A 23,225-nucleotide genomic window follows, 5' to 3' on the forward strand; every position below is an offset into this window, starting at 1 on the left:
TTAGTCCGTAAAAATACCATCGCTAACTGGCAACGTAATTGAAACGAAGATGAATTGGGACGGTGGCTTCACTCGATTATCCCTAAGGTTGGTCACAAACCATGGTTCAAAAGTCTGGATTTGAGTCGGGACTTTATTCGCACCTTCTCCCGACTCATGTCCAATCACTGTTCGTTAGATGCACTATTGTTCCGTTTCAATCTTGCGAACAGCAATCTCTGTGTTTGTGGCAAAGGTTATCACGACATCGAGCACGTTGGTTGGTCATGCGATCTCATGTATCTGGTCGCCAGATCGAATTTAGAAAACTCTCTTCGGGCCGGAGGAAGTTAGCCCAATGTGCCAGTGAGAGATGTATTGGCTCGGTTAGACCTTGATTACATGTCCCATATATATGTTTTCCTTAAAGCTATCGTTCTTCATGTGTGATTGTCTCTTATCCTTATACCCTATACACTAAAGGTGACAAATATGAAAAAAAAAAAAAAAATATATATATATATATATATATATATATATATATATATATATATATATATATATATATATATATATATATATATATAAATATATATATATATATATATATATATATATATATATATATATATATATATAAATATATATATATATATATATATATATATATATATATATATATATATATATATATATTTCGAGATATGTTATGTGAAAAATGCTCAGCTTTCCATAAAAAATATAAAAAAAATTGGCGCCCTTGGCCCCTAAACGATGTAAGCTATAGACACCAAATATAATCAATAATTACGTAAACAAAATCCATTTATGTTCAGAGTGTAATATTTTTTCAAGACTAGCTTATTGGCTTTGATTTGATATGTCGATCATCTGAATCGGTCTAGTAGATCAAAAGTAATGATTTTTTGTAGTGGAAAAATATAAAAAAATGATTTTTCGGGCCATCGCTTAACTTTGAAAAATCATAACTCAAAAACGAAAAAAAACGCCTCCCTGGTTTCGTGATATGTAATGTGAAAAACAAATACAACCAATAATAACGAAAACATTATTCCAGTTTTCTGTAGCTTTAATATTTTTACAAAAAGACCAACTAATCGGCTTTAATTTAATGTATCGAACGTCTGAATTGGTTCAGTGGTTCGAATGTTATGAATTTTTCAAGAAAGTCATTTTTGGCAAAAATGCAAAAAATGGATTTTTCGGACCACCCTAAAATGGAAATGGTTGCCCTAACAAAAAAATAAAAAATACGGGTCTAATAATTTGCGATAAAGAACAAAACTATCACTTTTGACGAAAATCTGAGAACTACTATATCGGTTTGGCATGAAATGGCTGTACAGGGAAACTTCGATATAACGTACCCTCGTTATAACGTTACCTCGATATAACGTACACATTATCGAAGGCCAAAAAAAAATTTTTTTTAATTTTTTTTCTGAAAGAACAATAAATTATCTGTATTTTGATACTAAAGCTTGTGTTGTAACTTTAACCAATCCCGAAATACAACTGTATGGTGATTCAGGATTCTAAATGAATCAAACTTCAATCAACAGAACGAAGGGAAACATCATGAGAAAAGTTGGTTTCGTTTTCTTATTGATTGTATTCATCAACCTTACTCAAACAGCAACACAATAAAGTAGTATAAGCTACATTTCAGAGTTCTTTATTATGCTTCGATATAACGTACAATTCGATACAACGTACAAATTTGAAAGTAAAATGTACGTTATATCGAAGTTACCCTGTATATCTCTATATATATATATATATATATATATATATATATATATATATATATATATATAAATGTTCTGTTCGTTTGTGTACGCGTCAAAAACTCGAAAAGTGCGGAACCGATTGAGCTCAAAATTGTACACTATATACAATCCACTTCAAGGAGTGTTGTTACGGTATAAAAAATTGGAAAATTGGAAGAAAAATGAGTTTATATATGACCAGAGTGCGTTTCTGAAATTGAGCTTCTAATGAAAATCGACTATTCAGCAATGAATATGTGTTCTATGTGATGGAAACATATTTTTTCCACGTGTTTGACTAAATTATGAACTGAAATTGTGTTTCGAATTGATTTGAAATTTATCGATTTCCCTCATCTATCTCTATATACAGGGTTTTCCGTTTCGGGCTTCCGAAAGTATACAGCCCTGCGCTGACGACCGTTTGACATAGTTGTCAACCAAAGTGTCATATCGTTAGTTGAATGTCTGCCATTTTACAATATGGATCGTTTTAGCATCGCACAACGTGTTAATTTTGTTAAATTATACTATAAAAATGATGAAAAACCGGCAAATGTTTTTCGAGTATTACGGACGGATTTTGGTCGTCATGGACGGCCTACAGAGCACACAATCGCTAATGTAATGCGTAAATTCGAACAAACTGGATCCGTAGCGGATATTGTGAAACCTGTGCATCATCGTAATGTGCGTTCGGCCGAAAATATTGCTGCTGTTGCTGCCAGTGTGGAGGATGACCCGAATGTTTCGATTCCACGGCGTGCTCAGCAATTGGGCTTGTCAAACACATCATTGTGGCGAATTTTGCATTTGGACTTGCACCTACATCCATATAAAGTCCAACTGGTTCAAAAATTAGAGCGTGGTGACCATGGAATGCGTCGGGCATACGCCGATTGGGTGAACGAACAACAGCAGCAAAATGCTGAATTTTCGCATCAAATTTTCTTCAGCGATGAGGCACATTTCGAGCTCGGTGGCTATGTGAACACCCAAAATTTCCGTATATGGGGCTCAGAAAATCCACACGTGATTGTTGAGAGGCCATTGTATCCGCCAAAAGTCACTGTTTGGTGCGCATTATGGTCTGGTGGAGTCATCGGGCCGTATTTCTTTGAAAATGAGGACGGCGAAACGGTAACTGTGAATGGTGAGCGCTATGGCCGCATGTTAACCGATTTTTTGACGTAGGACTATGTCTAACCGGAAGATATAGGGGGTGAAATGAAAATCTAGGCACTGAACAAGTAGGAAAAAATGCAAGATTTGGAACGCTTATAACTCGGGCATTTCTCAATAGATCGCAAAGGTGTTTGCATCAATTGATAGGAAATATATCTACGCATCTATCATAACGAATAACATTTCATTTTTCTTGAGATAAACAATTGAATGATTGTGAAATATCAAGCATTGTCCAAATACACTATGTGCCCATTTTTAATTGGTCCATTTTGTGCTCCTCAAATCGTACCGACCAAAACGGGCAACCAGAGCAGCAGCGAAATAGAATGAAGCACGATTGGAAAGGAAAAAGAAAAAAAAATGAACGAAACATTGGTCGCAGTCTCACACATGCGTAATTCTCGAGTTTGCCAGTCAGCTTAAAAATCCCCGCTCCGCTGCCGTAACAATCATTCTCATCCAAACCATACACCACATCGTTTCGCATCACATCACATCAACAAACCAACACAAGCAGCCATGTCTGGACATGGCAAAGGAGCAAAGGAGGATCGCGACGATAAGAAAACCCGCATTCAGAACAGACCACAATCGGTTCCGTGGACATCAAGACAACAATAGGCAGTTGCAGCGAGTGGCGAGTGGCAAACGCAATCGCAAAACGGCAGCAGGTAGCAAAAGAAAAAAGTTTGTTCTTTATTCAAACTGCTTTGGTGGCAAATCCAGAACAAGGCGACATCGAGGGCGTTCGAAATGGTTTTTTTCAAAACCATGAGTATTGAGTTTTCTAAATTGGAACCATTCCATAAAAAACGGCGCTTATCAGGGCCATTAAACCATTCAAAAAAAGAGTTTACGAAATACAGTTGTATAACATGCATTCTAAAATAATATCCAAAATAATAATAAAACTCAAATTGATTTTTTCATAATTTGTTTGCCAATTTGTGTTTGTGAATTTGTCAGTTGTTCTGAGCTTATTGATGGTTGTGGGCTTTCGCAATTATTCAATTTTCACCAATTCTTAAATTGCTTCCAGATTGAAAGTACAGTAATTTACATTTATTTCTACATTTAGCTAATTGGACGGACATGTAATGCAACATATTTGGTTGGACATTTTTGTAAACATAGAAATCGGGGTCCAAATTATGACCCCACATTGAAACTCGACACTGTACCACTGTCATCGCAGATGTTCAATTACAGGTTAAAATCGCCTCCAATGCGACACTGAGTGGTGCTACGGCACGTCGCATTAAGTGTAATTTACTGTACAACATGTCACAATATGGATGGGAAGTAATTTTCTAACTATGAAAGCTGTGGCGAGTGGCAAACGCAATCGCTAAACAGGAAGGTTTAGCCGAACAAGATGGGGATATCAAGTGATAACAAAACAATAAACTCTTTAGATTGAAGATAATTTTGTGATCCTGTAAAGGACCCTTTTTAGCCTGCATGTGAATCCAACGAGCGAACAAATCGTAATGAATGTATTTTTTTGCCATCGCTGCCTTTTAGCGCTCATTCGTTCGTCTCGTTGGACTCGCCCCTTTGGCTGAGTCTGCGATTTGTCTCTATACTGTGAGTGTGTACCGCTAGAGTGCAAAACGCGCTGACCCCAAAAAAAAAATCTCATATTCTTTCAAGCCAGTGTGGTTGTATGGCATGGTTTAACATCGCATCGCATCACATCATAAAATCAAAACACAACACCAAAGGTTCTTTTCAGAACCACCAACATGTTCATAAAGAGGAGACAGTAAACTAATTCATTTTTCAGGTAGATAGGTAAGTATTCACGTAGGAGAACAAAATAAAACAATATATTTAAAATATATATTTAACAAAAGTTGTCCCCTTTGTATAGTCCTACGTCACTCCGGTTATGTCCCCGACATTACCCACCCGTCTTTTTTGCCACAAATTGAAGATATGGATACGGATGACATGTGGTTTCAGCAGGACGGCGCCACGTGCCACACAACACGATGGAACATGGCCATATTGCGAACGAAATTTTAGGGACGCATAATTTCGCGTTTTGGTGATGCCAATAAACCAAACTTTAATTTGAAATAAAAGTTTCATCGAATTTCGAATTCTAAGTGTGTTTTATTTCAATTTACTTTCGGAATTTAAAGTTGGAAAACCCTGTACATAAAAATTTTCTGTTCGTTTGTGTGCGCGTAAAAACTCGAAAAGTACGGAACCGATTGAGCTCAAACTATGATACAATACACAAAACAACTAAACACATCTAGGATTGTTGTTACAAAATAAAAAAAATGAAAAATTCAACTCAACTATGCAACCACAATGTGGTACAGCTAGTATATATAGTTATAAAATTATATTTAAGAATTCGGCTCCTTTAAACTTATGTAACTGAGCCTGTAAAAATAAACGAATGAATATATAAAAAAAGATTGCTCTTTGGATTCGAAGTGACGTGAAAAATATTTAATTCGGCATTCAACTCATGATTGCATCTCATTAGACGTTTCTAAACCAGTCTACCAATATGGACGATTTCTGTCTAATGTTTATATTCATAACGAGTATTGTTACCATTTCTTGATTAGTTAGAAGAATAACTCGAAACAAATTATCTTCCCCTTAACCGCTCAAAACACTTATTTAATCCACCCATTCGTTGTGATGAAATCATCATCTCAACCACAAAACCGTCCGATCGCTCTGTGCGCCAAACTCAATGACAGTTATTTTGCGAATGGCATAGCAAAGAGCAGCGTTTCATTTTTCCACGCCTGCGATCCCACGGCTTTCCATCCAGCATCTATTTTTAAAACATCTGAGTAGTTTTCCTACCTTTCAATCAGCGTCCCGTCGCTCGGCTAGTCAAATAAGAAGAGAGCAAAATGGATCCGCAAAAACAACCCAACACAGCATAGCAGACAGATGAGCCGTTATCATTTATTCACAAGCTACCAAAATGGAAAAGTAAACTCCAGCCGGCGTCAACTTCCACTGGAGAACCTCAGATTGTTTCACTCGCATAAACAGAAGGAAACGTCGGCCAGCAACGACGTCACGTATAAATGGATCTACTAAGCAGCACGTAGATACGTGGATTCGCTGGAATCGTCGTGGTCCTCCCCTGCGCTGTTAACGCTCATAGGGTGGTTCCTGTTATGCAAGGATTTTTAAGTTAGTGCCATCTCTTCATCCCACTACGATTTGTAGTCCTAAATGGATATAAACAAATGATGATGCGAGTAACCCCATATCATCAGTGAGTCCCTGAACGGTGAGCATAGAACAGTAAAATGGACCCGCCATAATGTCTAAGCCGGAAAATACTCTCACAAGCGAAGCGAGAGGAGCGAGATGTTTCTTGTACTGCAGTACCAGTCTGCTTTCTACAATTACCACTTCTATTTTTTGCGCTCTTTGTAGCCGCCCGCATGTTTACCCACATTTATTATTTAGCCCTGCTTGCATAAATAATAACGGCAATAGGAAACTTCGGTGTAAAACCTTAAATAGACATCAGAAGAGCGAAATTAGCGCGCTTCAGAAGCTGTTCTGTGAAGAAGCAACCGTTTTACCGTTTTATTTATTAATCACTCAAATATGGAAACACAGTTCCCAATTCAAAGATGTGAAAGTTTTACTTGTGGTCAAACGTTACACCAGAGCTATGCCAAAGTTGGAACTGAAAATCAACTGTAGGAGGACGTAATTCGTTTCAAATAATCAACTAAATAGAGTATCAGCATAGCTCTTCACTCAATCCAAAGAAAATAACGGAGAACCACATATGGTCGGTGTTAAGTCAGAGCGAACCAAGTGTCATTTTTATGATTTCGAGAAGAACGAACTTGAAGTTTAGTGCTCTGCAATTTTCGAACCATTCAATTTATTTGTTCAATATTATTTCCAGAAGTGTTAGCTACTTTCTGGCAATACTTTTACGTATGATAATTGTAAAAAATATCATGTGTCATGCCACAAAAGGCAGTTATTTGGCTTCCTATACGTGCATGGTCTAGTCTGACTGAATCAAGGTTCACATGGTTCACTATGACTGAACAATTTTGAATCATTTTTCAATCAATTGGTCGGTGTTAAGTCAGACCGGAGTTACATTTACATTTTTATGATTACATTTTTATGATTTTGAGAAAAACGAGCTTGAAGTTTGGTGCTACAAAGGGTTTCCATTGAGCATTCGAAACAATTTCGATACGTTATGCCTGCTGCACGCGTTATTTTCCAAATCTGATTGATGTGGTATGTAGCTTACGAAGTACTTAACCTAATGCAATCAATAACTCGAAATTTTCAATTTTGCGCCTTGGTCCTGACTTAACACCGACCAATGAATAGTTGTGAGTCAGTTTGCCATTCTTTTTTGTAAATTGGTTCCCGGAATAAAACGCTGGAGAAAACGACTGCAGCAGAAACAACCACTCACAAAAAGTGTAGTAGGCTACAGCGACGTAGTGAGGGTAGACAGCGCCCCCGGCAAACTATAGAAATGTCAAAAAATACCACTTTATACGATTTTTTCACTAACTTTGAGTTTCTGATATTTTAAGAAAGCTACTCACTTATACCAAAGTTCACTTTGAGCAGTTTATCCGTATTTAGAAGGTTAGGAAAAATCATTACCAGCTTCGCTTATTCTCTAGTCAAATCTTTGCCTTGGGTGCTTTAACTGGAGCAAAATGATCCTTAATTGCATCTAAATCAAGATTTGCTAACGATTCATTTTCGATCGAAAAAAATGGCAAAGCAATTGCGTCGGTCTTGGTTCATTTTAGAACGCAGATCATCTTCAATGAATTTACGATAGCTGAAACTGTGTTCGCACGATGCGCGGTCTGTGCCATTTTTACTTTAGTGTAAACCAGACTAGCAAGCTCTTTCATTCCAGCACAAAAATTACCATTCAATAACACAGACATTATTTAGAAGCATGCGTTCTTATAAAGCAGCTTAAGAAATAAAGTGTGTTTCAGTTATTTTTTTTCTTTCTCTATTATAGTGAATTTCAACACATTTCGGCTGGTTCGTCACTTTTACTTCCATTTTTGGAAGAATGTCGGGGTGAGAATTGAACTCGTGATCTCTGCGTGAGAGGTATGGATGTTACCACTGCGCCATATCGCCTCCTCTTTGTTTCAGTTAGAATTTGGTCACTTATTTTTATTCACTTCAGCGCCCCTAGTTGTCACATCGAGAAACCATTGACAGCGTTTTGATCCGGGTGGTTTGTTTATTCAGTAGGGCAACACGAGGTGATTTGGTCATATGGGGTGATTTGGACCACCCCTTTATCTCAAAAATTACGGCTCAACTTGGACTTTTTATAATGTCATTTCCTTCTATTTTTGAACCGTATGTACCAAAAGTAAAAAAAAACTTTGGTAAAACTTCACAAGTAGAGGGAAACGGTAGCATGAACACAGCAAGCACTTTGATCGACAAAAAATGTGAGTTTTCCGATCGTGGTTTTAAGGTTTTTCCCGCTAATTAAACAAACTTTTCGTGTATTGTGCAGTAGAGTTCTGTTCGCCTACAGGAGAGGAACAATTTGATGTAGCGAAACTGTAAGTTTGATAATAATAAATGAAATTAATTGCATTTTAATTTTTGCATGTTGTGTGGGGTGACATGGACACGTTTTTGTGGGGTGAATTGGTCCTACAGGTTTGATACTTTTCTTTGGTCTAATTGATTTCAGATGCCGCTGAATTACAGAAAGAGGATGGACAGACAACGTTGGAAGAAGGTGGAGCTTGAATGAGCAACGCAGGCCATCTAGAACGGATTTTCTTTGACCAAGCATCAAAAGTGTTCGAAAATGCTCGACCTAACAGTGAAAAGACTCATGCAGAATTCGACATGGTGTCAATCCAACTTTTCTGGTCTGGAATCTGGCCAAGACACCTGGTATCGATCCCAAAACATTGTTATTGATTGTAACATTATACCAAAATACTTTACATAAACTAAGTATGTTTTTTTCGATGAAACACACATTGCACCAAATCACCCCACATCAAATTTTAATGTCCAAAAATCATCTCTTTTATTTTATGATATATTTGGTAGATTGAAGCTTTATATAATGATTAAACATTATTTATTGAGAGAAAACAAGTGTAGCTCAGTATACAATGTGACATTTTTTATTTAGACCGTATTGGTTAGGTATTAGGCGATTTGCTTAGGTGGACAAATTTCCCTCTTTTCCCCTAGTACAGAATTCGTCAAGATTGAAGGATATATCCAAAAGTTATCGACGATGGAACGCCAAAGGCGAAAAAAAAATTGGCACAATCACATTGAGAACCCGACGTGGTCGGAAGGGAAGGATTGCAAAATTCTTCAAATTTCCAAAATCGACTGTAAATACCGTACTCAAACGTTACCGGGAGACGCCGAACACCGATGAAAACTTGAACAAAGTGAAATAAATGGTGCTTGAAAATCGTCATACCAGCTTAAGAGAGATGTCTAGTGAATTTGGCATTGCATATGGAACGGCACAGCATATTGTTGGGTATGAGACGCGTGGAAGCCAGGCTCGTTCCGAAGGACCTGAATTTCGTGCAAAAACACCATCAACAGACAGTTGCTGGAGAGATAATTTCTCAACTCCAAAGTGTTCCAACCTTCGTGAAACGGATAATTACGGGCGACGAGACATGGGTCTAAGAATTTGACATAGAAACAAAGCAAGAATCGTCCGAGTAGCGCTTCGAAGACGAGAAAAAACCGCGTCAAACCACTCAAAAGTGAAGGTGATGCTGACTGTTTTCTTCGATTGTCAACGCGTAGTGCACTATGAGTACCTTCCACCGGACTAGATAGTCAACAAACAATATTATTTATCCGCGTTTGAGAGAAGCTGTACGTCGCCAACGACCAGAAATGTGGGCCGAAAATTCTTGGATTTTACGTGATGATAACGCGCCATCGTACCGAACCAGAATTGTACTGAATTAGTTGACCAAACATCAAGTAAAAACCACCGAGTAAGCATGATGGCCCCGTGTGACTTTTTTTTTTTGTTTTTCCTAGTTGAAGTTGCCACTCCGTGGAAAAAGATTTCAGTCAATCGATGAAATCAAAGAGAATGTTACGAGGGAACTAAAAATCACCCTTTCGTTGGCCTACCAGAAATGCATGGAGGACTGGGTCAAGCGTTGACACGTGTATGTTGCTTCAGATGAATCGTATTTTGAAAGAAATAAAATAAATTTGCCTGAAATTTAACTCTATTTTGTTTTATTTGAAAAATCCCAGTACTTTCCGATCATAGGGTGCGTAAAAATGAAGTTTTAGACAAAAAGTTGGTAACACATTTTACCTTGTCAAGCGTAGGGTAGGTTCAAGTTTGTTTACGCAGATAAATTTTCCTGTAAGTTGGTGATTTGGCAAGGAATCTGTAGTTGTGGAACGGCGACAATGGTTGTCATCACTGGGGCAACAATTACAAGGAGGAGTGTCTTCAGAACAGGATTTTGCCATTCATTCTATTACACAATGGTCCAGTGAAGTTCTGGCCTGACTTGACAAGCTGCCATTACCGCCGGGATAGCATCAAGTGGTATAAGAAAAACAAACTTCATTGAAAAAACTATCAATCCACCAAATTGTTCGGATTTTCGAGATATATTGGACAATATCAAAGGCAAATTGAAGAAATGTGGCAGAACCATCAAAAATTCAATTCAAATGTACCACTTTTCCAAGAAGATAGCAAATCACACGAAAAGTTCGAAATCTCATCCGAACAGATGACGAATAATTTTCATGTTTTTTAACCTTAAAGTTGATAAACCTACAAAATAACATCCTCCCCTTTTATGTACGTTATTGCAATGCTGAGAAATGTCCTACTTTATGCGACCAAATTCTAACTGAAACAAGCTTTAACTGTAAAACATCGTACGGCCATTCACAGCCTATTTCGGCGCCCCTCCGCTCCTCTGTACTGGCTCCATGCATCTGTTTTGCATTGCATGGAGAGACGCCCAGGTATGCGTAGCGAATAATCAAAAGGGTATTGATGTGATGTGGTGTTAGGTGTTTCAATTTTGCGAAAATCAGAGAGTGGTTATTGGTTTTATTAATGTACGGACAGAAGCAACTACTCACGATGGATGTTTTTTCCTCAATTGAAAGATGAAATATAATAATTGGGAAATATAATTGTAGGAAAAAATGCCATTCAAAATTCCTGGATTTTGGCGCCTCGGAGGGCCAGCGCCCCCGGAAAATGCCGGGTTTGCCGCCCGCACACTACGCCACTGGTAGGCTAGAAATATTGTGGCGCAGTATTGTATTTCAAAACAAAAAATAACCGGGCAAACGTATCACCCCGGGCAACCGTATGCCGTCCGACGCTCGCTAAAGCTCGGTTGGACCTTGCAAAAGGATCGTATCATGTGTTTCTAACCGGGCAACCACTGGAACACAGGTTTGCGTGCGAAACACGCGTCATCTTTGCGGCTTGGGCCGCCTCGATTCCTCATCCTCGTCCCCATTGCAGTTCATTTCAACTACAAGTGCCTACAAGAAGTCTGCGGAACCGAAATTTTCTGCTTATACCGGTTCGGCGAGCAAATTACGCGACCTACGGTAGTATATCCGGTCTACTTAGAATGTTCAACAGAATTGCAGAGGGCTTTAATTACAATTTATGTCGTTGTTGGTTTGAATTCGGTGATTGGAAATTGTTTAAATTCAATATATAAATTATTGACATATGGTCCACTCTGTCTGCTCATCATATGACATGAGCTGAAAAGTCCCGATGAAATTTTTAATGGAAACAATCGTTTTTTGGGCATAGCTGTATTTATTTCTCAACATAGTTTCCTTCGAGGGCAATACACTTGGTATAACGAGTTGTGTGCTCCCGTGGCCGAGTGGTTAGCGTCATAACTAACATGCCGGGTGTTCGGGTTCGATTCCCGTTCTGGTCGGGGGAATTTTTCGCCAAAGAAATTTCCTCCGACTTGCACTGTGATCACGCGTATTCTAGAGCTTGCCACTCAGAATGCATTCAAGGCGTGTTATTTGGCATAGAAATCTCAACTACTAATAAAAATGACGCAAGTAATACTACGTTGAGACGGCGAAGTTCCTCTAGGAACGTTAGTGCCATTGAAGAAGAAGAAGAAGAATAACGAGTTTCCAACATTTCGTCCAGTCGATTACGCTTCAACAACGCCAAACCGCCTGATGAATTATCAACGCGCCGCAAAAGTGCAAAAAAACTTCACACATAAGCTAGTGACAGATAAACCTCTCGAAATGAATCTTGTTCATTTCTTGTTCATGTTGAAAAATTCCGGGGCTTTTCAGCCCATGTAGTATTACCGACATATTTGGTCGCATAATCTGGACATTTTTCGACAATAACTCGCTTCAAATGGATTAAATGCATTTAGAAATCTCCATTGATCGTTTGACCATGAGTTAGCACAGTTAGCACAAATCGAGACCGCATAGCCGATAAGCAGAATATAAACATCCGAATCACCATCCAGCTGCATCATCATCAACAATCACAACTTATCGGACCACCCGGAGACCAAGAATAAACAATCAACCGTTCACAAGAATCGATATCAGCATCGCGCTGATGCCATGAATAAACATTCCCACATTCAAGATGTTGTAAACACAAATCATTGATATATATAAGCAGGGACAATGAATGTAAGGATAGAGTTAAATTTGAATAGTGAATAGATGCACATCGTGTGCTCGAAAAGAAGAAATTGTTTTTTTTAAGTAAAGTTTAGTGTTTAAGATTAACTGGCGCCCGAATAGGGACCTTGCCAAGTGAAAGTAGTGCCAAGGAAGTGAGACAAGTGAAGTGATAGGGTGAACGATAGAGTTACCACCCACACTATCCGAAAAAAATATCCGAACGCACGAAGCCTCTCTGGACCGCAGGACCTCTGCAGCCGTGTGGAAGAGCCCCTCAGTAGCCACAACAGTTAGGAGCTCGCTTGTGGACCAAACAGGAATTTGCCGCCACACTGGGAAGGAAGGAAGACACTTCAAGGATCCCGACCAACCAGTCTCGCTGAACCCGCCAGCGGTTGGATAAATCAAAAGGTGATAATAGGACATCGAGACAAAAGTACTGGACACGCGCACCGAAGCTTTTCGAGACGTCACTGAAAGAGGATTGACATCCGAAAGTACGTTGTTCCGCAGTCTTGTGGTGTTCCCACAAGATGTTCAGGATTTACATGTAAGTACTAAAAACAAAAACGGAAATATCACAAAGTGAAATAAAGTGAATAATTTAACAAAGATTCAAATACAAGTAGTGCAAATAATTGTATAATTCCAAAATATAGTGTGACAATTAATTAATTAAATAAAATAACAAAACAATTAATTTCAGAAAAAAATAAAGGTAATTTCCAAAATATTCATTGAAAATAATCATATTATTTAAAAAAAAATATATATATATACTAATTCTTTTTCAGGTAAGGTTAAAATTTTTTGATAATTTTCCAACAATATTTTTAGGATAAAACTTTTTGTGAAACAAATATTTTTAAAACAAACATTTATTTTCAGGTTAAAATAAACATTTATTTTATCAACATTTTTTAACATTCAATAATTTTTTTAAACTGGATAACCTGCTAGAAGCATTTAATCAATTAAAAATAAATAATATGGAACAATTCGACGTTAACCAACTACTGAGCAGGATTACCGCTCTGGAAGCCGCTTCCGCTCCACAAAATATTCCTGATTACAGTGATCCACCCCTATTTTTCACAAAACAAGACGGTTCTCCCGTAAACCCAGATACTTTTGAGAAAATTCCCGATTTAGTCAAAGACTTGCCAATATTCACAGGCGATCCAAGTGAATTAAATAACTGGATCAGTGATGTTGACAGTCTAATCCAATTATATAATACTACTGCAAACCATAGTGTTGAATTGCAAAATAAATTCCACATGGTATGCAAAACTATCAGACGGAAAATTAGAGGAGAAGCAAATGACGCTTTAGTCGCTTCTAACATTGGTATCAACTGGACGATGATCAAGAAAACACTTGTCACTTATTATGGTGAAAAGCGTGATCTTGAAACACTCGATTATCAATTAATGACCGTACAACAAAGAGGAAACTCTTTAGAAATTTATTACGACGAAGTAAACAGATTGCTATCACTAATAGCAAATCAAATCAAAACAGATCACAGATTTAGTCACCCAGAAGCTTCAAAAGCTTTAATAGAATCTTACAATAAAAAGGCAATAGATGCATTCATAAGAGGGCTTGATGGAGACATTTATAAATTCATCCGAAATTATGAACCAACTTCTTTAGCAAGTGCATACAGTTATTGTATCGCATTCCAAAACGTAGAATGCAGAAAAATGCTAACTAAACCAAAACATTTTGAACATACAGCAGCACCCAGAAATTTAATTCCAATTAATCCTCTAAAATTACCACCACGTATGTTAAAACCAAATCCCATTCAAAATTTCAGAAATCACAATTTCAAACCCCAGCCCTTTATTAATAACAACAATAATTTTAGGCCCCCATTTCAATGGAATGCTCCAAAACCAAATTTCCAACAATTTCCGCAACATTCCTTTCAACCAAAACCACAATTACCTCCCAGAAATCCTTTCCGACAACCTCCACCAGAACCTATGGAAATAGATCCATCCATTAGGACTAGACAAATAAATTACGGCAATAGACCTCAAAATACAACTCAGGTAAACCCAATGAAGAGACCAAGACTCTTCAACATTAAAACCGGCCAATATGAAGATCCCCAAAATTTCGTTGAAATTAATCCCAATGATCACGATTATCCATGCATAGATAACGAATATAATGAAGAGGAACAAACCGAAGAATCATCTCAATATGAACGATATATGAAAACAATTGACACACAAGAACGGGAAACACCTGAAGAAGAAGACATAGAAAAAGCAGAACTAAATTTTTTAGATTAAAATCTGCCCTACCATACTTTCTTTATTTTGGTAAGGCAAAAGAACCACTAAAAATTCTAATTGACACAGGATCAAACAAAAATTTCATTCACCCTCGATACGCAAGTATCAGCCACAAAATAAAAAAACCTTTTTATGTATCTTCAGTAGGCGGAGATATAAAAATTAATAAATATTCCAGCGGAAAATTATTCAAACCATATTCTAATGTTTTGATTAAATTCTTTCATTTAAATGAATTAAAATCTTTTGATGCAATCATAGGACACGACACATTAAAAGAATTGAAAGCAGTAATAGATACTTCAAATGAAAAATTAATTTTAGAAAACAAATTCATTATTCCTCTACTCCAATACAAACTACAGGAAATCAACAAAATAAATATTCGAGATGATCACCTAGACAAGCAACAAAAAGACAGACTCGGAAAAGTTTTAAAAGATTTTCAAGATTTATTTCAACCTCCGGATGAAAAATTACCATTTACTACAAAGGTCAAAGCCGATATCAGAACTACTGACGAAAATGCAGTCTATAGCAAAACTTATCCTTATCCTCAAGCTTTAAAATCTGAAGTTAATAAACAATTAGAAAAACTTTTACATGATGGAATTATTAGACCATCACGATCCCCTTACAACTCACCAGTTTGGATAGTACCAAAGAAACAGGATGCTTCTAAAGAAAAGAAATACAGAATGGTTATAGATTACCGAAAATTAAATTCAAAAACAATTAGTGACAGATATCCAATTCCGGATACATCCACAGTCCTATCTAACTTAGGAGAAAACAAATTTTTTACCACATTGGATTTGGCATCAGGATTTCATCAAATCCCAATGTCTGAAAAAGATATAGAAAAAACAGCTTTTTCAGTTAATAATGGAAAATATGAATTCATTCGTTTACCCTTTGGCTTAAAGAATGCACCAGCAATCTTCCAAAGAGTAATGGATGACGTTTTAAGAGAACACTTAGGAAAAATATGTCATGTCTATATAGATGACATCATAATATTCGGTAAAACACTTGATGAACATTTGAAAAATTTAAGAACAATTTTGGAAACATTAAGAGAAGCTAATTTCAAAATTCAACCTGACAAATCAGAATTTTTAAGGACCGAAGTCGAATTTCTTGGCTTTATTGTTTCAAAAGAAGGTCTAAAACCAAACAATAAGAAGGTTGAATGTATTCGTAAATACCCTGAACCAAAAACTCTGAAAGATTTACGCGCATTTCTAGGACTGTCTGGATATTATAGACGTTTTGTAAGAGATTATGCTAAAATCGCAAAACCCCTTACAAAACTTTTAAGAGGGGAGGATGGCCATCGCCAAATTCTGAAAAATCAGTCAAAAAACACAATCATCAATCTAGATGATGATGCACGAAATTCATTTAATACTCTTAAAGAAATTTTATCTTCTAAAGACGTTTTAACATTTCCAGATTTTGAAAAAACCTTCATTCTCACCACAGACGCATCAGATAAAGCAATAGGAGCAGTGTTATCACAGCAATTCCAGGACGGCGAACGACCAATAACATTTATTTCTCGAACTCTTTCCAGGACCGAAGAAAACTACGCAACAAACGAAAAAGAGATGCTTGGAGTCGTATGGGCTCTTCACAACTTAAGGAATTTTATCTACGGAGCAAAACTAAAAATTTACACAGATCATCTCCCACTCACATTCACATTATCACCCAAAAACAATAATGCAAAGCTAAAACGATGGAAAGCTTTCCTTGAGGAACATGATTATGAAATGTTCTATAAACCAGGGAAATCCAACGTAGTAGCTGACGCACTTTCACGCATCCAAATAAATTCATTAACCCCTACTCAACATTCGGCAGAAGAAGATGACAGTTCCTATATACCCTCAACTGAGGCTCCCATTAACGTTTTTCGGAACCAATTAATTTTTCAGATTGGGCCTAATTCATCCTATGAATTTAATGTTCTTTTTGAAAAATACAACAGACACACTTTTGTTGAACCAAATTTTGATATAAACTTTCTAAAGGACAAACTACAACAATTTCTCAACCCAGGAATATTGAACGGAATTATGACAGATGAACGAACCATGGGAATTATACAAGAAATTTATAAAACAAACTATAATTCAAAAATTTTGAAAGTGAGATTTTCGCAAACAAAAGTAGAAGATATTCAAGATGAAGAACAACAGTTAGAAACAATCAAGGATGTGCATAATTTCGCTCATCGGAATGCAAAGGAAAACTCACTTCAACTCATAAAGAAATACTTTTTCCCAGGAATACATAAACTTTTCCAGAAATATATAAGAACTTGTGAAATTTGCAAAATGGAAAAATATGAACGACAACCTCAGAAATTTATCCCCGTAAGAACTCCAATCCCTAATTATCCTGGCGAGATCATACATCTCGATATATTTTGTTACAATGCCAATTTCCTTTTTATATCCTCACTTGACAAATTTTCAAAATATCTCAAAATGAAACCAATTAAGTCAAAGGCCATTTCTGATGTAAAGAATGTTCTTTTGGAATTATTATATGATTGGGACTTGCCCGCATTAATTGTAATAGATAATGAAAGTTCTTTTATATCAAATATCGTAGAACAAAACATTATAAATTTAGGTGTCAAAATCTTCAAAACTCCTGTTAATCATTCTGAAACCAATGGCCAAGTAGAAAGATGTCACTCTACAATACGAGAAATAGCTAGATGTGTTAAAGCATTAAATCCAGATATGCCAATTACTACTCTCATTCAAGAAGCAACTCATAAATACAATAACACAATACATTCATTTATTAACAAAACACCAAAAAATATTTATATAGGAGAAAGTAGAGATAATGCGTCCTATGAAGAAATAGCAAGAAGTCGAGACAAAAATAATGAAAAAATATTAAAATTATACAAAAACAAAGAAGAAAAAATTATTCCAAAAGCTTATCAAACATACGAACCCAATAGCTATGCATATGAAAAAACAAATACTCACAATAAACGTAAGAGTCGATACAACATTATAAAAATAAAAGAAGATCACAATACATACATTATAGATTCCAATAATCGAAAAATCCATAAATGTAATTTACGAAAGAATACAAGCGAATAAAAACATTTTTCGTTTCTTTACAGACTCGCCCTCTGCGCGTCTCAAGTACTGGCAGGAATTCAAATACACGACCTTACAAATAACCCACTCGCAATTGTACCACTAGGAAAAGCAAAAATAAAAATAGGACACATACGCATTGTACATCCTATTGATTTAATTCAAATTGGCAATACAATTTTCAATGTTAATAGTGACATACAGAATAATCCTTCAAATAATCCATTGTATGAATTAATCCAAATCAAAAATTATAAGTTATATGAAACATTTATGAAAATCAAACCATTTGTAAACAGAAGAAAAAGGTGGGATACAATCGGAACAGTTTGGAAATGGATCGCCGGCAGCCCAGATGCAGAAGATCTCCGAATCATCAATCACTCCATGAACGCCCTGATAACCATGAACAACAAGCAGTTATTCATCAACGAAGCTATCGACAAACGAATCCAAGAAATAACAGACATAACCAATCAAGTACTAAAGATCGAGAATGAAAGAACAAAAAACCATTCCCTCGAAATTAATCAATTGATAATTCTCTCCAACATAGACTCATTACAAAATCAGGTAGAAACATTAGAAGAAGCAATTCTAATGGCCAAACACGGAATCCCTAGTAGCAAACTACTATCGATAAAAGATTTTACAAAAATTGCAACCTTTCTACAAAACCACGATATTCACATAACTTCCTTCGAAGAATTATTAACACAAGCCAAAGCACAAGTAATGCTGAATAATACGCACATTATCTATATGCTAAAGATTCCACAAGTATCAACTGAAACATTTGAATACGACTACATTGACTCAATAATCAAGTCAATGAAACGCATTTTATTGAACAAAAATTACATTATCAGAAATCAAACAAATGTTTACGAATTGAATCAACCTTGTGAAGAGCAAGATGACTATTTCTTATGCGATAATTCTCAAATAGAACATGCAAATGAATGCATATATAAACTTACTACAGGGAAACATTCAAATTGCACCTTTGAAAAGGTATATTCAAAGGGACTCGTAAAACGAATCAACGATGCAACAATTTTGATCAATGACGCTGGTGCAGAAGTCTCATCAAATTGAACCAATTCCAGTCAACCCCTATATGGATCGTTTTTAATACAATTCAGCCAATGCAATCTTCATATCAACGGCGAACAATATTCCAATTATGAAACAACTATTCCTGCAAAAACATATGATCCTACCACTGGACTTCGTGTTAACGAAATTCATATCATAGACGCACCACCTGTGGAATACCTTCAGAATTTAACCCTTGAACATCGCGAAAAATTGGAACTATTAAACCTGCAAAATCATTCCTTGAGTTGGAAACTCAATATCTTTGGATCATTTGGACTATCAACAATAATTCTAATCGCAAGCACATTTGCAATTCTTCGATTCCTTTCCAGACGTAAACAAAAGGCCAACATAACAGTCCACTTCGACAAAAACGCTGAGACCATCCTAATAAATGAGCCACCAAAAACAACGGAAATTAAACCTGACACCAACAACACAGAGGAATTATCAGACGAAAGAAAAAAACAACTTCAAGCATTCTTTGATGCACCAACACCATTACGCACCATCCAAAAGTAAACTTTGAGGACAAAGCAATCAAGAGGGGAGGAGTTAGCACAGTTAGCACAAATCGAGACCGCATAGCCGATAAGCAGAATATAAACATCCGAATCACCATCCAGCTGCATCATCATCAACAATCACAACTTATCGGACCACCCGGAGACCAAGAATAAACAATCAACCGTTCACAAGAATCGATATCAGCATCGCGCTGATGCCATGAATAAACATTCCCACATTCAAGATGTTGTAAACACAAATCATTGATATATATAAGCAGGGACAATGAATGTAAGGATAGAGTTAAATTTGAATAGTGAATAGATGCACATCGTGTGCTCGAAAAGAAGAAATTGTTTTTTTTAAGTAAAGTTTAGTGTTTAAGATTAACTCATGTTTTAGCAGCTGATAGTGGATCACACACTTCTGATCCCACCAAATACAGAGCATTACTTTGGCACCGTGGCGTTTGACACAAATCTTGATCCAGTAATATCTCAGATTATTTGTCTTCAAACTTTTTCAGTTGACCCGGACGCTTTTTGTCTTTAACACTAAAATTGCCACTTTAAATCGTCCAAACTATTCCCTACAAAATCTAGTTGATGGAGCAGAGTCACCATAAACTTACACAAGCATTCGATATGCGTCAGCTGCACTTTTTTTCATGAACGGTTCATAAATTGATTAATTATGAACGTGCTAAATTGAATATTCATGATCACGTGAAAAATTTGATTACTTTTTCACATACCAAATACAGTAATGCTTTTGATTCCGGATGGCTTTTTAATCCAGACGCGTTGAGGCAAAAGCCTTAAGTACCACGCCTCTTAAAATCTAATAAAAAAATCCGGACGCGTTTTTATTACATATATTCAATATAATATTAAACTAATAACATCTATAGCATGTTTAATCAATTTGTCTGTGTAGTATCAAGCATTGTACCTAACTATTGACAAAAAATGTCCAGAAGCGAAACAAATATTCGTGTTTTACAAACCTATGTCCGGAAAAAAACACATTCAGAAGATGATTTAAAATCTAGATGGATCAAAGGTTAACGATGAAATTTCTTATTGAAGGAGTTATATAAAAGTATGTTCTTAAAATAACAATCATAAGATAAATTTCATAACGTTTGTTCATTATCGATGTTTGGTTTAGGATTATAATAGAATAACAATTAAATATTGAAAGTCAATAACAAAGGGCCTGGCCGGGTAAGGGAGTAAAAAGTGCCCCCAAACCAAATCACCAGCTGTATGGAAAATATTGTATAGTGTACTAAATAAACCATTTTGGCAGTAGTACCATATATTTGAGTCCTTATATGGTACACCATAGGGTCCATGGCTTTGAGACAAAAATAAGAAAAAATACTGAAATACATCTTTCTAAGGTGTATCGATAAATATCTTCAAACATTGTTTTCATCAAAAAACTAGTAAAACCAATCAACAAACAACAAAAAAAACTAGTAATAACCAATGTCCCGAAGACACTTCTGGAAGCGCTAAAGGTGTTGAATATGGAGAAGGAATTGGCCGGCATCCAAAAGTCGGTCATCCTTAGCACCTGCGCGATTGTCCGACAATTTCTCGGTCAGGACTGAAACAGCACGAGCATGCAGATACGTGCATTCCGCAGAGCCTAGTCCCCCTTTGGCATTCAGAAGCCCGGGGGCAGGTGAAAATTCTGGCTAGGTTCGCCTAGTTAAGAAGTGAGATAAGTCTGTAATAAAAAACAATTTAAATACGCGGTACAAAATAAAGTCATATATTTTTTGGCATTTCGAAATTTTGAAAAAAAAAATATAACTTTAAGACCAACTTCTGCTTTAATTTTCATTTAAATGCGTTCTTATGTGTTTTTTTACCTACATGAGGCGTAATATTTTCCTGAATTTTCAAGAGCATTGCGAGACACAAAAATAATTTTCTTCATCGTCATTATTTTTTTTTATTTTCTTGAAATCGATTATTTTATTGTATTCGTGGATTTTAATTGTAAGATTAAAATAAAAAAATAATAGTAATTTAAATTTTTTTAAGTGTTCTTCTCATTCATTCGAATGATCTTTCCACAAGGTCTTTATTTTTTCTCACAGAGCTCTATCGTACTACTGACTCCTATGAATTTGGTAAACCATCTAAATCCAATGTAAAGATAATCTCATATATTTTAAGATACGAGAAAAAAATCTTTGTACAGCACAATGCTCTTAATATATCGACAAAATTTAGACATATAAAAAACAAAATTTAAATAAATATTAGGGCAGTAGGGTAGGGCGGGGCTAGTTGGTCAATTTGGAATAAATTTGGCTATAACTTTGTGGTACAAAGTATTGCGTTAGAATGTTATGTACCAAAATGAAGCTTACTATTCTAAATTTTGCCCTTTCAATAAAAAGTAACCAGAGAATCATTTATTTGACATTTTTCTTTTATCTAACGTCTTTATATTTGAGAATGAATTGACTAACTAACCCCACACACCCACATTTTCCTTCATTATAAATAAATTTATTAAAACAAAACAAAAACAGTTAACAAATATCCTGTAGCAAGTGAAAAAACAACAAATTAATGAAAATTTCAAATTATCATCGTTGTTGGAAATTAGTCAGGCGATCTTTTCTAGCGATGTCGTCTCTCTTCCACTTTGTGGCGCACCAGAGATGCCAGGCTAGAAGACAATTCTTCATTTTGAAGACATTTGATTTTGTGAATACATTTTGAAGACATTATGAAATATGTGAAGACATTTCAGTATGATAGCATACGTGGATTTTCAAAAGATATTATTTCCATGAAATTCTAACTATTGGCCGAAAATAAGACATTAGTTCATTTGCCCTTGAAAATTCGAATGATTGTGACATTGCATTGCTATTATTTTGGGCCTATACTATACAATAGATTATCCTAGATCTTTCAAACGACCACCTCACAAATCGAAGGTTTTCCGGTTACATACCTTTTCAACAATTAGTTTCATGGATATGGTTTGAGATACAACCAAAACTTCAAAGCTGAAATAAACGAATAGAGTTGCCACAATTCCGTTTTTGTGTGAAGCACTTTCCTCCGATATTATGGTGAAGAAATTTGAGAATTTTTATCGTATCATGGAAGACATTTGAAAAAAATTCACCTGGCATCCCTGCGGCGCAAAACCGGTTTCATGCTTGCATTTGTTTTGATGACATTTATACCGTTCGCCCCAAAGTATATAGAAACTTTGTATATTGTAACTTCTGAGATTCAATGTGCTCGTTTATTATATTTAATGAAAATTTTACAGCAAAAAATATAAATATGACAATTATATTTCAAGTGGTTTGTGCGGGGGTTGGTATCAGGTTGTCTCGTTTCAAATACTATGGGTTTAGTAGTAAAACATATCCTTTCTATATTTGTTTATAGCTGGCGTAATGAAACGCGGTATACCTTAAATTTTTATATGCGTTGCTCTCAAACGAGCAGTTTGTGTAACCAACTAGC

At 36.0% G+C, this 23,225-nt stretch overlaps 1 long non-coding RNA gene across 1 annotated transcript; it reads left to right on the forward strand.

Moving 5' to 3' along the window:
- The first annotated feature begins 12,444 nt into the window (after positions 1-12,444).
- LOC129769422 (uncharacterized) lies at positions 12,445-19,707 on the forward strand. Its single transcript, XR_008741875.1, has 2 exons — positions 12,445-13,209; positions 19,539-19,707. It is a non-coding gene; the product is annotated as an uncharacterized LOC129769422 (long non-coding RNA).
- Positions 19,708-23,225: the final 3,518 nt, after the last annotated feature.

The sequence above is a fragment of the Toxorhynchites rutilus genome, chromosome 2 (assembly GCF_029784135.1).
Source record: "Toxorhynchites rutilus septentrionalis strain SRP chromosome 2, ASM2978413v1, whole genome shotgun sequence".
Taxonomy (NCBI): domain Eukaryota; kingdom Metazoa; phylum Arthropoda; class Insecta; order Diptera; family Culicidae; genus Toxorhynchites; species Toxorhynchites rutilus.